This window comes from Schistocerca serialis, chromosome 10 (assembly GCF_023864345.2).
Source record: "Schistocerca serialis cubense isolate TAMUIC-IGC-003099 chromosome 10, iqSchSeri2.2, whole genome shotgun sequence".
Taxonomy (NCBI): Eukaryota; Metazoa; Arthropoda; class Insecta; order Orthoptera; family Acrididae; genus Schistocerca; species Schistocerca serialis.
In genome coordinates this window covers 9883660-9903743 of record NC_064647.1, presented here as the reverse complement: position 1 = coordinate 9903743, position 20084 = coordinate 9883660, and positions in this window count along the sequence as shown.

Here is a 20084-nt window from a genome sequence, read left to right as displayed (position 1 = left end):
GTAAACCTAAAGTGAAGCATCGGAATCTATAACTAGTGTCACAGGAATGGTTTAAAACATAGTCAGTAAGAAGAGTCAGTCTTCTTGTACTTAAGTCAGCATTGTGCCTTTCCTATTTAATTCCGATGCTATTTCTGTGTTTTATCGACAATACGAGAGTCAGAGGGATACATAAACTTCAAGTGAAGCATCTGAATCTATAACTAGTGTCACAGGGATGGTTGAAGACGTAGACAGTATGAAGAGTCAATCTTCTTGTACTTAAGTCGGCATTGTGAATTTTGTATGTAATTCTGATGCAATTTCTATGTCTCATCGTCAATAAGAGGGTCAGAGGGATACAGTAAACATGAAGTGAGGCATCAGAATCCATAACTAGTGTCACAGGAATGGTTCAAAACATAGACAGTAGGAAGAGTTAGTCTTCTTGTACTTAAGTCGGCAATGTGCCTTTTGTATTTAATTCCGATGCAACTTCTGTGTTTCATCGTCAATAAGAAAGTCCAAGGGATACAGTAAACCTGAAGTGAAGCAACGGAATCTATAACTAGTGACACAGGAATGGTTCAAAACATAGACAGTAAGAAGAGTCTGTCTTTTTGTACTTAAGTCAGCATTGTGCCTTTTCTAATTAATACCGATGCAATTTCTGTGTTTCATCGTCAATAAGAAGGTCCAAGGGATACAGTAAACATATAATGAAGCATCGGAATCTAAAACTGGTCTCACAGGAAATGTGCAAAACATAGTCAGTAAGAAGAGTCAGTCTTCTTGTACTTAAATCGGCATTGTGCCTTTTCTATTTAATTCCGTTGCAATTTCTGTGTTTCGTCGTCAATAAGAAGGCCCAAGGGATACAGAAAACCGGAAGTGAAGCATCGGAATCTAAAACCGGTCTCAAAGGAAAGGATCAAAACATAGAGATTAAGAAGAGCCAGTCATCGTGTATTTGAGTCGGCATTGTCCCTCTTGTATTTAATTCCGATGCAACTTCTGTGTTTCATCGTCAATAAGAAGATCCAAGTGATACAGTAAACCTAAAGTGAAGCATCGGAATCTATAACTAGTGTCACAGGAATGGTTCAAAACATAGTCAGTAAGAAGAGTCAGTCTTCTTGTACTTAAGTCAGCATTGTGCCTTTTGTATAAAATTCCGATGCAACTTCTGTGTTTCATCGTCAATAAGAAGATCCAAGTGATACAGTAAACCTAAAGTGAAGCATCGGAATCTATAACAAGTGTCACAGGAATGGTTCAAATCATAGTCAGTAAGAAGAGTCTGTCTTCTTGTACTTAAGTCGGCATGGTGCCTTTTGCATTTAATTCCGATGCAATTTCTGAGTTTCATCGTCAATGAGAAGGTCCGAGGGATAGAGTAAACATATAGTGAAGCATCGGAATCTAAAACTGGTCTCACAGGAAATGTTCAAATCATGGAAAGTAAGAAGAGTCGGTCTTCTTGTATTTGAGTCGGCATTGTGCCTTTTGTATTTAATTCCGATGCAATTTCTAAGTTTCATCGTCAATAAGAAGGTCAGAGGTATACAGTAAACCTGAAGTGAAGCATCGGAATCTATAACTAGTGTCACAGGAATGGTTAAAACATTGACAGTAAGAAGAGTCAGTCTTCTTGTACTTAAGTCGGCATTGTGCCTTTTGTATAAAATTCCGATGCAATTTCTGTGTTTCATCGTCAATAAGAAGGTCCAAGTGATACAGTAAACCTAAAGTGAAGCATCGGAATCTATAACTAGTGTCACAGGAATGGTTTAAAACATAGTCAGTAAGAAGAGTCAGTCTTCTTGTACTTAAGTCAGCATTGTGCCTTTCCTATTTAATTCCGATGCTATTTCTGTGTTTTATCGACAATACGAGAGTCAGAGGGATACATAAACTTCAAGTGAAGCATCTGAATCTATAACTAGTGTCACAGGGATGGTTGAAGACGTAGACAGTATGAAGAGTCAATCTTCTTTTACTTAAGTCGGCATTGTGAATTTTGTATGTAATTCTGATGCAATTTCTATGTCTCATCGTCAATAAGAGGGTCAGAGGGATACAGTAAACCTGAAGTGAGGCATCAGAATCCATAACTAGTGTCACAGGAATGGTTCAAAACATAGACAGTAGGAAGAGTTAGTCTTCTTGTACTTAAGTCGGCAATGTGCCTTTTGTATTTAATTCCGATGCAACTTCTGTGTTTCATCGTCAATAAGAAAGTCCAAGGGATACAGTAAACCTGAAGTGAAGCAACGGAATCTATAACTAGTGACACAGGAATGGTTCAAAACATAGACAGTAAGAAGAGTCTGTCTTTTTGTACTTAAGTCAGCATTGTGCCATTTCTAATTAATACCGATGCAATTTCTGTGTTTCATCGTCAATAAGAAGGTCCAAGGGATACAGTAAACATATAATGAAGCATCGGAATCTAAAACTGGTCTCACAGGAAATGTGCAAAACATAGTCAGTAAGAAGAGTCAGTCTTCTTGTACTTAAATCGGCATTGTGCCTTTTCTATTTAATTCCGTTGCAATTTCTGTGTTTCGTCGTCAATAAGAAGGCCCAAGGGATACAGAAAACCGGAAGTGAAGCATCGGAATCTAAAACCGGTCTCAAAGGAAAGGATCAAAACATAGAGATTAAGAAGAGCCAGTCATCGTGTATTTGAATCGGCATTGTCCCTCTTGTATTTAATTCCGATGCAACTTCTGTGTTTCATCGTCAATAAGAAGATCCAAGTGATACAGTAAACCTAAAGTGAAGCATCGGAATCTATAACTAGTGTCACAGGAATGGTTCAAAACATAGTCAGTAAGAAGAGTCAGTCTTCTTGTACTTAAGTCAGCATTGTGCCTTTTCTATATAATTCCGATGCAATTTCTGTGTGTTATCGTCAATAAGAAGGTCAGAGGGATACAGTAAACCTGAAGTGAAGCATCGGAATCTATAACTAGTGTCACAGGGATGGTTCAAAACGTAGACAGTAGGAAGAGTCAGTATTCTTGTACTTAAGTCGGCATTGTGCCTTTTGTATTTAATTCCGATGCAATTTCTGTGTTTCATCGTCAATGAGAGGGTCAGAGGGGTACAATAAAACTGCAGTGAGGTATCAGAATCTATAACTAGTGTCACAGGAATGGTTCAAATCATAGACAGTGAGAAGAGTCAGTCTACTTGTACTTAAGTAGGCATTGTGCCTTTTGTATTTAATTCCGATGCAATTTCTGTATTTCATCGTCAATAAGAAGGTCCAAGGGATACAGCACACCTGAAGTGAAGAATCGAAATCTATAACTAGTGACACAGGAATGGATCAAGTCATAGACAGTAAGAAGAGTCAGTCTTCTTGTACTAAAGTCGGCATTGTGCCTTTTCGATTTAATTCCGATGCAATTTCTGTGTTTCAACATCAAGAAGAAGGTCAGAGGGATACAGTAAACCTGAAGTGAAGCATCGGAATGTATAACTAGTCGTCACAGGAATGGTTAAAAACATAGACAGTAGGAAGAGTCATTCTTCTTGTACTTGAGTCGGCATTGTGCCTTTTGTATTTAATTCCGATGCAATTTCTGTGTTTCATCGTCAATAAGAAGGTCAGAGGGATACAGTAAACCTGAAGTGAAGCATCGGAATCTATAACAAGTGTCCCAGGAATGGTTCAAAAAATAGACAGTAGGAAGAGTCAGTCTTCTTGTACTTAAGTGGGCATTGTGCCATTTGTATTTAATTCCGATGCAATTTCTGTGTTTCATCGTCAATACGAGGGACAGAGGGATACAGTGAACCTGAAGTGAGGCATCAGAATCAATAACTAGTGTCACAGGAATGATTCAAAACATAGACAGTAGGAAGAGTCAGTCTTCTTGTACTTAAGTCGGCATTGTGCCTTTTGTATTTAATTATCATGTAACTTCTGTGTTTCATCGTCAATAAGAAGGTCCAAGGGATACAGTAAACCTGAAGTGAGGCATCGGAATTTATAACTAGTGTCACAGGAATGGTTCAAAACACAGTAAGTAAGAAGAGTCAGTCTTCTTGTATTTAAGTCAGCATTGTGCCTTTTCTATTTAATTCCGATGCAATTTCTGTGTTTCATCGTCAATAAGAAGGTGAGGGGGATACAGTAAACCTGAAGTGAAGCATCGGAATCTATAACAAGTGTCAAAGGAATGGTTAAAAACATAGACAGTAGGAGGAGTCATTCTTCTTGTACTTGAGTCGGCATTGTGCCTTTTGTATTTAATTCCGATGCAATTTCTGTGTTTCATCGTCAATAAGAAGGTCAGAGGGATACAGTAAACCTGAAGTGAAGCATCGGAATCTATAACAAGTGTCACAGGAATCGTTCAAAAAATTGACAGTAGGAAGAGTCAGTCTTCTTGTTCTTAAGTGGGCATTGTGCCTTTTGTATTTAATTCCGATGCAATTTCTGTGTATCATCGTCAACAAGAAGGTCCAAGGGATACAGTAAGCCTGATGTGAAGCATCGCAATCTATAACTAGTGTCCCAGGAATGGTTCAAAACATAGTCAGTAAGAAGAGTCAGTCTTCTTGTATTTGAGTCGGCATTGTGCCTTTTGTATTTAATTCCGATGCAATTTCTAAGTTTCATCGTCAATAAGAAGAATAGAGGTATACAGTAAACCTGAAGTGAAGCATTGGAATCTATAACTAGTGTCACAGGAATAGTTAAAAACATTGACAGTAAGAAGAGTCTGTCCTCTTGTGCTTAAGACGGCATTGTGCCTTCTCTGTTTAATTCCGATGCTATTTCTGTTTTGCATCGTCAATAAGAAAGTCCAAGGGATACAGTAAAAATATGGTGAAGCATCGGAATCTAAAACTGCTCTCACAGGAAATGTTCAAAACATAGTCAGTAAGAAGAGTCAGTCTTCTTGTACTTAAGTCGGCATTGTGCCTTTTCTATTTAATTCCGATGCCATTTCTGTGTTTCGTCGTCAATAAGAAGGTCCAAGGGATACAGTAAACCAGAAGTGAAGCATCGGAATCTAGAACTGGTCTCATAGGAAAGGCTCAAAACATAGAGAGTAAGAAGAGCCAGTCATCTTGTATTTGAGTCGGCATTGTGCCTTGTGTATTTAATTCCGATGCAATTTCTATGTTTCGTCGTCAATAAGAAGGTCAGAGGTATACAGTAAATCTGAAGTTGAGCATCGGGATCTATAACTAGTGTCACAGGGATGGTTCAAAACGTAGACAGTGGGAAGAATCTGTCATCTTGTACTTATGTCGGCAATGTGATTTTTGTATTTAATTCCGATGCAATTTCTGTGTTTCATCGTCAATACGAGGGTCAGAGGGATACAGTGAACCTGAAGTGAGGCATCAGAATCTATAACTAGTGTCACAGGAATGGTTCAAAACATAGACAGTAAGAAGAGTCAGTCTTCTTGTACTTATGTCAGCATTGTGCTTTTTCTATTTAATTCCGATGCAATTTCTGTGTTTCATCGTCAATAAGAAGGTCCAAGTGATACAGTAAACCTAAAGAGAAGCATCGGAATCTATAACTAGTGTCACAGGAATGGTTCAAAACATAGTCAGTAAGAAGAGTCAGTCTTCTTGTACTTAAGTCGGCATGGTGCCTTTTGTATTTAATTCCGATGCAATTTCTGTGTTTCATCGTCAGTAAGAAGTTCCAAGGGATACAATAAACGTATTGTGAAGCATCGGAATCTAAAACTGGTCTCACAGGAAATGTTCAAAACATAGTCAGTAAGAAGAGTCAGTCGTCTTTTACTTAATTGGGCATTGTGCCTTTTGTATTTAATTCCGATGCAATTTCTGTGTTTCATAGTCAATAAGAAGGTCCAAGGGATACAGTAAGCCTGAAGTGAAGCATCGCAATCTATTACTAGTTTCACAGGAATTGTTAAAAACATTGACTGTAAAAAGAGTCAGTCTTCTTGTACATAAGTCGGCATTGTGCCTTTTGTATTTAATTCCGATGCAATTTCTGTGTTTCATCGTCAATAAGAAGATCCAAGTGATACAGTAAACCTAAAGTGAAGCATCGGAATCTATAACTAGTGTCACAGGAATGGTTCAAAACATAGTCAGTAAGAAGAGTCAGTCTTCTTGTACTTAAGTCAGCATTGTGCCTTTTCTATATAATTCCGATGCAATTTCTCTGTATTATCGTCAATAAGAAGGTCAGAGGGATACAGTAAACCTGAAGTGAAGCATCGGAATCTATAACTAGTGTCACAGGGATGATTCAAAACGTAGACAGTAGGAAGAGTCAGTATTCTCGTACTTAAGTCGGCATTGTGCCTTTTGTATTTAATTCCGATGCAATTTCTGTGTTTCATCGTCAATGAGAGGGTCAGAGGGGTACAATAAAACTGCAGTGAGGTATCAGAATCTATAACTAGTGTCTCAGGAATGGTTCAAATCATAGACAGTGAGAAGAGTCAGTCTACTTGTACTTAAGTAGGCATTGTGCCTTTTGTATTTAATTCCGATGCAATTTCTGTGTTTCATCGTCAATAAGAAGGTCCAAGGGATACAGCACACCTGAAGTGAAGAATCGGAATCTATAACTAGTGACACAGGAATGGATCAAGTCCTAGACAGTAAGAAGAGTCAGTCTTTTTGTACTTAAGTCGGCATTGTGCCTTTTCGATTTAATTCCGATGCAATTTCTGTGTTTCATCATCAAGAAGAAGGTCAGAGGGATACAGTAAACCTGAAGTGAAGCATCGGAATGTATAACTAGTGTCACAGGAATGGTTAAAAACATAGACAGTAGGAAGAGTCATTCTTCTTGTACTTGAGTTGGCATTGTGACTTTTGTATTTAATTCCGATGCAATTTCTGTGTTTCATCGTCAATAAGAAGGTCAGAGGGATACAGTAAACCTGAAGTGAAGCATCGGAATCTATAACAAGTGTCCCAGGAATGGTTCAAAAAATAGACAGTAGGAAGAGTCAGTCTTCTTGTTCTTAAGTGGGCATTGTGCCATTTGTATTTAATTCCGATGCAATTTCTGTGTTTCATCGTCAATACGAGGGTCAGAGGGATACAGTGAACATGAAGTGAGGCATCAGAATCAATAACTAGTGTCACAGGAATGATTCAAAACATAGACAGTAGGAAGAGTCAGTCTTCTTGTACTTAAGTCGGCATTGTGCCTTTTGTATTTAATTATGATGTAACTTCTGTGTTTCATCGTCAATAAGAAGGTCCAAGGGATACAGTAAACCTGAAGTGAGGCATCGGAATTTATAACTAGTGTCACAGGAATGGTTCAAAACACAGTAAGTAAGAAGAGTCAGTCTTCTTGTATTTAAGTCAGCATTGTGCCTTTTCTATTTAATTCCGATGCAATTTCTGTGTTTCATCGTCAATAAGAAGGTGAGGGGGATACAGTAAACCTGAAGTGAAGCATCGGAATCTATAACAAGTGTCACAGGAATGGTTAAAAACATAGACAGTAGGCGGAGTCATTCTTCTTGTACTTGAGTCGGCATTGTGCCTTTTGTATTTAATTCCGATGCAATTTCTGTGTTTCATCGTCAATAAGAAGGTCAGAGGGATACAGTAAACCTGAAGTGAAGCATCGGAATCTATAACAAGTGTCACAGGAATGGTTCAAAAAATTGACAGTAGGAAGAGTCAGTCTTCTTGTTCTTAAGTGGGCATTGTGCCTTTTGTATTTAATTCCGATGCAATTTCCGTGTATCATCGTCAACAAGAAGGTCCAAGGGATACAGTAAGCCTGATGTGAAGCATCGCAATCTATAACTAGTTTCCCAGGAATGGTTCAATACAAAGTCAGTAAGAAGAGTCAGTCTTCTTGTATTTGAGTCGGCATTGCGCCTTTTGTATTTAATTCCGATGCAATTTCTAAGTTTCATCGTCAATAAGAAGAATAGAGGTATACAGTAAACCTGAAGTGAAGCATAGGAATCTATAACTAGGGTCACAGGAATAGTTAAAAACATTGACAGTAAGAAGAGTCTGTCCTCTTGTGCTTAAGTCGGCATTGTGCCTTTTCTGTTTAATTCCGATGCAATTTCTGTTTTGCATTGTCAATAAGAAAGTCCAAGGGATACAGTAAAAATATGGTGAAGCATCGGAATCTAAAACTGCCCTCACAGGAAATGTTCAAAACATAGTCAGTAAGAAGAGTCAGTCTTCTTGTACTTAAGTCGGCATTGTGCCTTTTCTATTTAATTCCGATGCCATTTCTGTGTTTCGTCGTCAATAAGAAGGTCCAAGGGATACAGTAAACCAGAAGTGAAGCATCGGAATCTAGAACTGGTCTCATAGGAAAGGCTCAAAACATAGAGAGTAAGAAGAGCCAGTCATCCTGAATTTGAGTCGGCATTGTGCCTTGTGTATTTAATTCCGATGCAATTTCTATGTTTCGTCGTCAATAAGAAGGTCAGAGGTATACAGTAAATCTGAAGTTGAGCATCGGGATCTATAACTAGTGTCACAGGGATGGTTCAAAACGTAGACAGTGGGAAGAATCTGTCATCTTGTACTTATGTCGGCAATGTGATTTTTGTATTTAATTCCGATGCAATTTCTGTGTTTCATCGTCAATACGAGGGTCAGAGGGATACAGTGAACCTGAAGTGAGGCATCAGAATCTATAACTAGTGTCACAGGAATGGTTCAAAACATAGACAGTAAGAAGAGTCAGTCTTCTTGTACTTATGTCAGCATTGTGCCTTTTCTATTTATTTCCGATGCAATTTCTGTGTTTTATCGTCAAGAAGAAGGTCAGAGGAATACAGTAAACCTGAAGTGAAGCATCGGAATCTATAACTAGTGTCACAGGGATGGTTCAAAACGTAGACAGTAGGAAGAGTCAGTATTCTTGTACTTAAGTCGGCATTGTGCCTTTTGTATTTAATTCCGATGCAATTTCTGTGTTTCATCGCCAATGAGAGGGTCAGAGGGGTACAATAACCCTGCAGTGAGGCATCAGAATCTATAACTAGTGTCACAGGAATGGTTCAAAGCATAGACAGTAAGAAGAGTCTGTCTTCTTGTACTTATGTCAGCATTGTGCCTTTTCTATTTAATTCCGATGCAATTTCTGTGTTTTATCGTCAATAAGACGGTCAGAGGTATACAGTAAACCTGAAGTTGAACATCGGGATCTATAACTAGTGACACTGGGATGGTTCAAAACGTAGACAGTGGGAAGAATCTGTCATCTTGTACTTATGTCGGCAATGTGATTTTTGTATTTAATTCCGATGCAATTTCTGTGTTTCATCGTCAATACGAGGGTCAGAGGGATACAGTGAACCTGAAGTGAGGCATCAGAATCTATAACTAGTGTCACAGGAATGGTTCAAAACATAGACAGTAAGAAGAGTCAGTCTCCTTGTACTTATGTCAGCATTGTGCCTTTTCTATTTAATTACGATGCAATTTCTATGTTTCATCGTCAATAAGAAGGTCAGAGGGATACAGTAAACCTGAAGTGAAGCATCGGAATCTATAACTAGTGTCACAGGGATGGTTCAAAACATAGACAGTGGGAAGAATCTGTCATCTTGTACTTATGTCGGCAATGTGATTTTTGTATTTAATTCCGATGCAATTTCTGTGTTTCATCGTCAATACGAGGGTCAGAGGGATACAGTGAACCTGAAGTGAGGCATCAGAATCTATAACTAGTGTCACAGGAATGATTCAAAACATAGACAGTAGGAAGAGTCAGTCTTCTTGTACTTCAGTCGGCATTGTGCATTTTGTATTTAATTATGATGTAACTTCTGTGTTTCATCGTCAATAAGAGGGTCCACGGGATACAGTAAACCTGAAGTGAGGCATCGGAATTTATAACTAGTGTCACAGGAATGGTTCTAAATATAGTAAGTAAGAAGAGTCAGTCTTCTTGTACTTAAGTCAGCATTGTGCCTTTTCTATTTAATTCCGATGCAATTTCTGTGTTTCTTCGTCAATAAGAAGGTGAGGGGGATACAGTAAACCAGAAGTGAAGCATCGGAATCTATAAATAGTGTCACAGGGATGGTTCAAAACGTAAACAGTAGGAAGAGTCTGTCATCTTGTACTTATTTCGGCATTGTGCCTTTTGTATTTAATTCCGATGCAATTTCTGTCTTTCATCGTCAATAAGAAGGTCCAAGAGATACAGTAAACCTGAAGTGACGCATCGGAATCTATAAGTAGTGTCACAGGAATGGTTCAAAACATAGACAGTAAGAGGAGTCAGTCTACTTGTACTTAAGTCGGTATTGTGCCTTTTCTATTTAATTCCGATGCAATTTCTCTGTTTCATCGTCAATAAGAAAGTCAGAGGGATACAGTAAACCTGACGTGAAGCATCGGAATCTATAACAAGTGACACAGGAATGGTTCAAATCATAGTCAGTAAGAAGAGTCGGTCTTCTTGTATTTGAGTCGGCATTGTGCCTTTTGTATTTAATTCCGATGCAATTTCTAAGTTTCATCGTCAATAAGAAGGTCAGAGGTATACAGTAATCCTGAAGTGAAGCATCGGAATCTATAACTAGTGTCACAGGAATGGTTAAAACATTGACAGTAAGAAGAGTCAGTCTTCTTGTACTTAAGTCGGCATTGTGCCTTTTGTATTAAATTCCGATGCAATTTCTGTGTTTCATCGTCAATAAGAAGGTAAAAGTGATACAGTAAACCTAAAGTGAAGCATCGGAATCTATAACTAGTGTCACAGGAATGGTTCAAAACATAGTCAGTAAGAAGAGTCAGTCTTCTTGTACTTAAGTCAGCATTGTGCCTTTCCTATTTAATTCCGATGCTATTTCTGTGTTTTATCGACAATACGAAGGTCAGAGGGATACATAAACTTCAAGTGAAGCATCTGAATCTATAACAAGTGTCACAGGGATGGTTGAAAACGTAGACAGTATGAAGAGTCAATCTTCTTGTACTTAAGTCGTCATTGTGGTTTTGTATGTAATTCTGATGCAATTTCTATGTTTCATCGTCAATAAGAGGGTCAGAGGGATACAGTAAACCTGAAGTGAGGCATCAGAATCCATAACTAGTGTCACAGGAATGGTTCAAAACATAGACAGTAGGAAGAGTTAGTCTTCTTGTACTTAAGTCGGCAATGTGCCTTTTGTATTTAATTCCGATGCAACTTCTGTGTTTCATCGGCAATAAGAAAGTCCAAGGGATACAGTAAACCTGAAGTGAAGCATCGGAATCTATAACTAGTGACACAGGAATGGTTCAATCATAGACAGTAAGAAGAGTCAGTCTTTTTGTACTTAAGTCAGCATTGTGGCTTTTCTAATTAATACCGATGCAATTTCTCTGTTTCATCGTCAATAAGAATGTCAGAGGGATACAGTAAGCCTGAAGTAAAGCATCGGAATCTATAACAAGTGTCACAGGAATGGTTCAAACATAGTCAGTAAGATGAGTCAGCCTTTTTGTACTTAAGTCGGCATGGTGCCCTTTGTATTTAATTCCGATGCAAATTCTGTGTTTCATCGTCAATAAGAAGGTCCAAGGGATACAGTAAACATATAGTGAAGCATGGGAATCTAAAACTGGTCTCACAGGAAATATGCAAAACATAGTCAGTAAGAAGAGTCAGTCTTCTTGTACTTCAATCGGCATTGTGCCTTTTCTATTTATTTCCGATGCAATTTCTGTGTTTCGTCGTCAATAAGAAATTCCAAGGGATACAGTAAACCTGAAGTGAAGCATCGGAATCTATAACTAGTGACACAGGAATGGTTCAAAACATAGACAGTAAGAAGAGTCAGTCTTTTTGTACCTAAGTCAGCATTGTGCCTTTTCTAATTAATACCGATGCAATTTCTCTGTTTCATCGTCAATAACAATGTCAGAGGGATAAAGTAAGCCTGAAGTGAAGCATCGGAATCCATAACAAGTGTCACAGGAATGGTTCAAACATAGTCAGTAAGATGAGTCAGCCTTCTTGTACTTAAGTCGGCATTGTGCCTTTTCTATTTAATTCCGATGCAATTTCTGTGTTTCGTCGTCAATAAGAAGGCCCAAGGGATACAGTAGACCTGAAGTGAAGCATCGGAATCTAAAACCGGGCTCACAGGAAAGGATCAAAACATAGAGATTAAGAAGAGCCAGTCATCGTGTATTTGAGTCGGCATTGTCCCTCTTGTATTTAATTCCGATGCAATTTCTAAGTTTCATCGTCAATAAGGCGGTCAGAGGTATACAGCAGACCTGAAGTGACGCATCGGAATCTATAACTAGTGTCACAGGAATGGTTAAAAGCATTGACAGTAAGAAGAGTCAGTCATCTTGTACTTAAGTCGGCATTGTGCCTTTTGTATATAATGCCGATGCAATTTCTGTGTTTCATCGTCAATAAGAAGGTCCATGTGATACAGTAAACCTAAAGTGAAGCTTCGGAATCTATAACTAGTGTCACAGGAATGGTTCAAAACATAGTCAGTAAGAAGAGTCAGTCTTCTTGTACTTAAGTCAGCATTGAGCCTTTTCTATTTAATACCGATGCAATTTCTGTGTTTTATCATCAATAAGGAGGTCATAGTGATACAGAAAGCTTGAAGTGAATCATCGGAATCTATAACTTGTGTCACAGGGATGGTTCAAAACGTAGGCAGTAGGAAGTGTCAGTCTTCTTGTACTTAAGTCGGCATTGTGATTTTTGTATTTAATTCCGATGCAATTTCTGTGTTTCATCGTCAATAAGAGGGTCAGAGGGATACAGTGAACCTGAAGTGAGGCATCAGAATCTATAACTAGTGTCACAGGAATGCTTCAAAGCATAGACAGTAGGAAGAGTCAGTCTTCTTGTACTTAAGTCGGCATTGTGCCTTTTGTATTTAATTCCGATGCAACTTCTGTTTTTCATCTTCAATAAGAAGGTCAAAGGGATACAGTAAACCTGAAGTGAGGCATCGGAATCTATAACTAGTGTCACAGGAATGGTTCAAACATAGACAGTAAGAAGAGTCAGTCTTCTTGTACTTAAGTCAGCATTGTGCATTTTCTATTTAATTCCGATGCAATTTCTGTGTTTCGTTGTCAATAAGAAGGTCCAAGTGATACAGTAAACCAAAAGTGAAGCATCGGAATCTATAACTAGTGTCACAGGAATGGTTCAAAACACAGTCAGTAAGAAGAGTCAGTCTTCTTGTACTTAAGTCAGCATTGTGCCTTTTCTATTTAATTCCGATGCTATTTCTGTGATTTATCGACAATACGAAGGTCTGAGGGATAAATAAACTTGAAGTGAAGCATCTGAATCTATAACTAGTGTCACAGGGATGGTTGAAAACGTAGACAGTATTAAGAGTCAATCTTCTTGTACTTAAGTCGGCATTGTGATTTTTGTATGTAATTCTGATGCAATTTCTATGTTTCATCGTCAATAAGAGGGTCAGAGGGATACAGTAAACCTGAAGTGAGGCATCAGAATCCATAACTAGTGTCACAGGAATGGTTCTAAACATAGACAGTAGGAAGAGTTAGTCTTCTTGTACTTAAGTCGGCAATGTGCCTTTTGTATTTAATTCCGATGCAACTTCTGTGTTTCATCGTCAATAAGAAAGTCCAAGGTATACAGTAAACCTGAAGTGAAGCATCGGAATCTATAACTAGTGACACAGGAATGGTTCAAAACATAGACAGTAAGAAGAGTCAGTCTTTTTGTACTTAAGTCAGCATAGTCCCTTTTCTAATTAATACCGATGCAATTTCTCTGTTTCATCGTCAATAAGAATGTCAGAGGGATACAGTAAGCCTGAAGTGAAGCATCGGAATCCATAACAAGTGTCACAGGAATGGTCCAAACATAGTCAGTAAGATGAGTCAGCCTTCTTGTACTTAAGTCGGCATGGTGCCCTTTGTAGTTAATTCCGATGCAATTTCTGTGTTTCATCGTCAATAAGAAGGTCCAAGGGACACAGTAAACATATAGTGAAGCATCGGAATCTAAAACTGGTCTCACAGGAAATGTGTAAAACATAGTCAGTAAGAAGAGTCAGTCTTCTTGTACTTATATCGGCATTGTGCCTTTTCTATTTAATTCCGATGCAATTTCTGTGTTTCGTCGTCAATAACAAGGTCCAAGGGATACAGTAAACCTGAAGTGAAGCATCGGAATCTAAAACCGGTCTCACAGGAAAGGTTCAAAACATAGAGATTAAGAAGAGCCAGTCATCGTGTATTTGAGTCGGCATTGTCCCTCTTGTATTTAATTCCGATGCAATTTCTAAGTTTCATCGTTAATAAGGCGGTCAGAGGTATACAGCAAACCTGAAGTGACGCATCGGAATCTATAACTAGTGTCACAGGAATGGTTAAAAGCTTTGACAGTAAGAAGAGTCAGTCATCTTGTACTTAAGTCGGCATTGTGCCTTTTGTATTTAATTCCGATGCAATTTCTGTGTTTCATCGTCAATAAGAAGGTCCATGACATACAGTAAACCCAAAGTGAAGCATCGGAATCTATAACTAGTGTCACAGGAATGGTTCAAAACATAGTCAGTAAGAAGAGTCAGTCTTCTTGTACTTAAGTCAGCATTGAGCCATTTCTATTTAATACCGATGCAATTTCTGTGTTTTATCATCAATAAGAAGGTCAGAGTGATACAGAAAGCTTGAAGTGAATCATCGGAATCTATAACTTGTGTCACAGGGATGGTTCAAACGTAGACAGTAGGAAGAGTCAGTCTTCTTGTACTTAAGTCGGCATTGTGATTTTTGTATTTAATTCCGATGCAATTTCTGTGTTTCATCGTCAATAAGTGGGTCAGAGGGATACAGTGAACCTGAAGTGAGGCATCAGAATCTATAACTAGTGTCACAGGAATGGTTCAAAGCATAGACAGTAGGAAGAGTCAGTCTTCTTGTACTTAAGTCGGCATTGTGCCTCTTGTATTTAATTTTGATGCAACTTCTGTGTTTCATCTTCAATAAGAAGGTCAAAGGGATACAGTAAACCTGAAGTGAGGCATCGGAATCTATAACTAGTGTCACACTAATGGTTCAAATATAGACAGTAAGAAGAGTCAGTCTTCTTGTACTTAAGTCAGCATTGTGCATTTTGTATTTAATTCCGATGCAATTTCTGTGTTTCATCGTCAATAAGATGGTCTGAGGGATACAGTACACCTGAAGTGAAGCATCGGAATCAATAACAAGTGTCACAGGAATGGTTCAAATCAAAGACAGTAAGAAGAGTCAGTCTTCTTGTACTTAAGTCGGCATTGTGCCTTTTCTGTTTAATTCCGATGTAATTTCTGGGTTTCATCATCAAGATGAAGGTCAGAGGGATACAGTAAACCTGAAGTGAAGCATCGGAATGTATAACTAGTCTCACAGGAATGGTACAAACATAGACAGTAGGAAGTGTCAGTCTTCTTGTACTTGAGTCGGCATTGTGACTTTTGTATTTAATTCCGACGCAATTTCTGTGTTTCATCGTCAATAAGAAGGTAAGAGGGATACAGTAAACCTGAAGTGAAGCATCGGAATCTATAACTTGTGTCACAGGAATGGTTCAAAGCATTGACAGTAGGAAGAGTCAGTCTTCTTGTACTTAAGTCGGCATTGTGCCTATTCTATTTAATTCCGATGCAATTTCTCTGTTTCACCGTCAATAGGAAAGTCAGAGGGATACAGTAAACCTGAAGTGAAGCATCGGAATCTATAACTAGTGTCACAGGAATGGTTCAATACATAGTCAGTAAGAAGAGTCAGTCTTCTTGTACTGAAGTCGGCATTGTGCCTTTTGAATTTAATTCCGATGCAATTTCTGTGTTTCATCGTCAATAAGAAGGTCAGAGGGATACAGTAAAACTGAAGTGAAGCATCAGATTCTATAACTAGTGTCACAGGAATGGTTCAAAACATAGTCAGTAGGAAGGGGCAGTATTCTTGTACTTAAGTCGGCATGGTGCCTTTTGTATTAAATTCCGATGCAATTTCTGTGTTTCATCGTCATTAAGAAGGTCCAAGATATACAGTAAACATATAGTGAAGCATCGGAATCTAAAACTGGTCTCACAGGAAATGTTCAAAGCATAGTCAGTAAGAAGAGTCAATCTTCTTGTACTTAAGTCGGCATTGTGCCTTTTCTATTTAATTCTGATGAAATTTCTGTGTTTCGTCGTCAATAAGAAGGTCCAAGGGATACAGTAAACCTGAAGTGAAGCATCGGAATCTAATACCGGTCTCACAGGAAAGGTTCAAAGCATAGTGAGCAAAAGAGCCATTCATCTTGTATTTGAGTCGGCATTGTGCCTTTTGTATTTAGTTCCGATGCAATTTCTGTGTTTCGTCATCAATAAGAAGGTCCAATGGATACAGTAAACCTGAAGTGAAGCATCGGAATCTAAAACCGGTCTCACAGGAAAGGTTCAAAGCATAGTGAGTAAGAAGAGTCAGTCATCTTGTATTTGAGTCGGCATTGTGCCTTTTGTATGTAATTCCGCTGCAATTTCTGTGTTTCATCGTCAATAAAAGGGTCCAAGGGATACAGTACACCTGAAGTGAAGCATCGGAATCTATAACAAGTGTCACAGGAATGGTTCAAATCACAGACAGTAATAAGAGTCAGTCTTCTTGTACTTAAGTCGGCATTGTGCCTTTTCTGTTTAATTCCGATTCAATTTCTGGGTTTCATCATCAAGATGAAGGTCAGAGGGATACAGTAAACCTGAAGTGAAGCATCGGAATGTATAACTAGTCTCACAGGAATGGTTCAAAACATAGACAGTAGGAAGTGTCAGTCTTCTTGTAATTGAGTCGGCATTGTGCCTTTTGTATTTAATTCCGATGCAATTTCTGTGTTTCATCGTCAATAAGAAGGTCGGAGGGATACAGTAAACCTGAAGTGAAGCATCGGAATCTATAACTAGTGTCACAGGAATGGTTCAAAACATTGACAGTAGGAAGAGTCAGTCTTCTTGTACTTAAGTCGGCATTGTGCCTTTTCTATTTAATTCCGATGCAATTTCTCTGTTTCATCGTCAATAGGAAAGTCAGAGGGATACAGTAACCCTGAAGTGAAGCATCGGAATCTATAACAAGTGTCACACGAATGGTTCAAAACATAGTCAGTAAGAAGAGTCAGTCTTCTTGTACTTAAGTCGGCATGGTGCCTTTTGTATTTAATTCCGATGCAATTTCTGTGTTTCATCGTCAATAAGAAGGTCCAAGGGATACAGTTAACATACAGTGACGCATCGGAATCTAAAACTGGTCTCACAGGAAATGTTCAAAACATAGTAAGTAAGAAGAGTCAGTCTTCTTGTACTTAAGTCGGCAATGTGCCTTTTGTATTTAATTCCGATGCAATTTCTGTGTTTCGTCATCAATGAGAAGGTCCAAGGGATACAGTAAACCTGAAATGAAGCATCGGAATCTAAAACCGGTCTCACTGGAAAGGTTCAAAACATAGAGAGTAAGAAGAGGCAGTCTTCTTGTACTTAAGTCAGCATTGTGCCTTTTCTATTTAATTCCGATGCAATTTCTGTATTTTATTGTCAAGAAGAAGGTCAGAATGATAGAGTAAACTTGAAGTGAAGCATCGGAATCTATATCTAGTGTCACAGGAATGGTTCAAAACATTGACAGTAGGAAGGGTCAGTCTTCTTGTACTTAAGTCGGCATTGTGCATTTTGTATTTAATTCCGATGCAATTTCTGTGTTTCATCGTCAATAAGAAGGTCCAAGTGATACAGTAAACCTAAAGTGATGCATCGGAATTCATAACTAGTGTCACAGGAATGGTTCAAAACATAGTCAGTAAGAAGAGTCAGTCTTCTTGTACTTAATTCAGCATTGTGATATTTCTATTTAATTCCGATGCAATTTCTGTGTATTATCATCAATAAGAAGGTCAGATGGATACAGTAAACTTGAAGTGAAGCATCGGATTTAATAACTAGTGTCACAGGGATGGTTCAAATCATAGACAGTAAGAAGAGTCAGTCTTCTTGTACTTAAGTCGGCATTGTGCCTTTTCTATTAATTTACGATGGAATTTCTGTGTTTCATCATCAAGAAGAAGGTCAGAGGGATACAGTAAACCTGAAGTGAAGCATCGGAATCTATAACTAGTGTCCCAGGAATGGTTCAAAACATAGACAGTAGGAAGAGTCAGTCTTCTTGTACTTGAGTCGGCATTAGGCCTTTTGTATTTAATTCCGATGCAATTTCTGTGTTTCATCGTCAATAAGAAGGTCAGAGGGATACAGAAAACCTGAAGTGAAGCATCGGAATCTATAACAAGTGTCACAGGAATGGTTCAAAAAATAGACAGTAGGAGGAGTCCGACTTATTGTACTTAAGTCGGCATTCTGCCTTTTGTATTTAATTCCGATGCAATTTCTGTGTTTCATCGTCAATAAGAAGGTCCACGTGATACAGTAAACCTAAAGTGAAGCATCGGAATTCATAACTAGTGTCACAGGAATGGTTCAAAACATAGTCAGTAAGAAGAGTCAGTCTTCTTGTACTTAAGTCAGCATTGTGATATTTCTATTTAATTCCGATGCAATTTCTGTGTATTATCGTCAATAAGAAGGTCAGAGGGATACAGTAAACTTGAAGTGAAGCATCGGATTTAATAACTACTGTCACAGGGATGGTTCAAATCATAGACAGTAAGAAGAGTCAGTGGTCTTGTACTTAAGTCGGCATTGTGCCTTTTCTATTTCATTCCGATGCAATCTCTGTGTTTCTTCATCAAGATGAAGGTCAGAGGGATACAGTAAACCTGAAGTGAAGCATCGGAATCTATAACTAGTGTCCCAGGAATGGTTCAAAACATAGACAGTATAAAGAGTCAGTCTTCTTGTACTTGAGTCGGCATTAGGCCTTTTGTATTTAATTCCGATACAATTTCTGTGTTTCATCGTCAATAAGAAGGTCAGAGGGATACAGAAAACCTGAAGTGAAGCATCGGAATCTATAAGTAGTGTCCCAGGAATGGTTCAAAACATAGACAGTAGGAAGAGTCATTCTTCTTGTACTTAAGTCGGCATTGTGCCTTTTGTATTTAATTCCGATGCAATTTCTGTGTTTCATCATCAATACGAAGGTCCAAGGGATACAGTAAACATGAAGTGAGGCATCGGAATCTATAACTAGTGTCACAGGAATGGTTCAAAACATACTCAGTAAGAAGAGTCAGTCTTCTTGTACTTAAGTCGGCTTGGTGCCTTTTGTAATTAATTCCGTTGAAATTTCTGTGTTTCGTCGTCAATAAGAAGGTCCAAGGGATACAGTAAACCTGAAGTGAAGCATCGGAATCTAATACCGGTCTCACAGGAAAGGTTCAAAGCATAGTGAGTAAGAAGAGAAAGTCATCTTGTATTTGAGTCGGCATTGTGCCTTTTGTATTTAATTCCGATGCACTTTCTAAGTTTTATCGTCAATAAGACGGTCAGAGGGATACAGTAAACCTGAAGTGAAGCATCGGAATCTATAACTAGTGTCACAGTAATGGTTAAAGCATTGACTGTAAAAAGAGTCAGTCTTCTTGTACTTAAGTCGGCATTGTGCCTTTTGTATTTAATTCCGATGCTATTTCTGTGTTTCATCGTCATTAAGAAGGTCCAGGTGATACAGTAAACCTAAAGTCAAGCATCGGAATCTATAACTAGTGTCACAGGAGTGGTTCAAAACATAGTCAGTAAGAAGAGTCAGTCTTCTTGTACTTAAGTCAGCATTGTGCCTTTTCTATTTAATTCCGATGCAATTTCTGTGTTCTATCGTCAATACGAAGGTCAGAGGGATACAGTAAACCTGAAGTGAAGCATCGGAATCTATAACGAGTGTCACGGGAATGGTTCAAAACATAGACAGTAAGAAGAGTCGGTCTACTTGTACTTAATTCGGCATTGTGCCTTTTCTATTTAATTCCGATGCAATTTCTATGTTTCTTCGTCAATAAGAATGTCAGAGAGATACAGTAAACCTGAAGTGAAGCATCGGAATCTATAACTAGTGTCACAGGAATGGTTCGAAACATAGACAGTAAGAAGAGTGAGGTTTCTTGTACTTAAGTCGGCATTGTGCCTTTTCTGTTTAATTCCGATGCAATTTCTGTCTTTCATCGT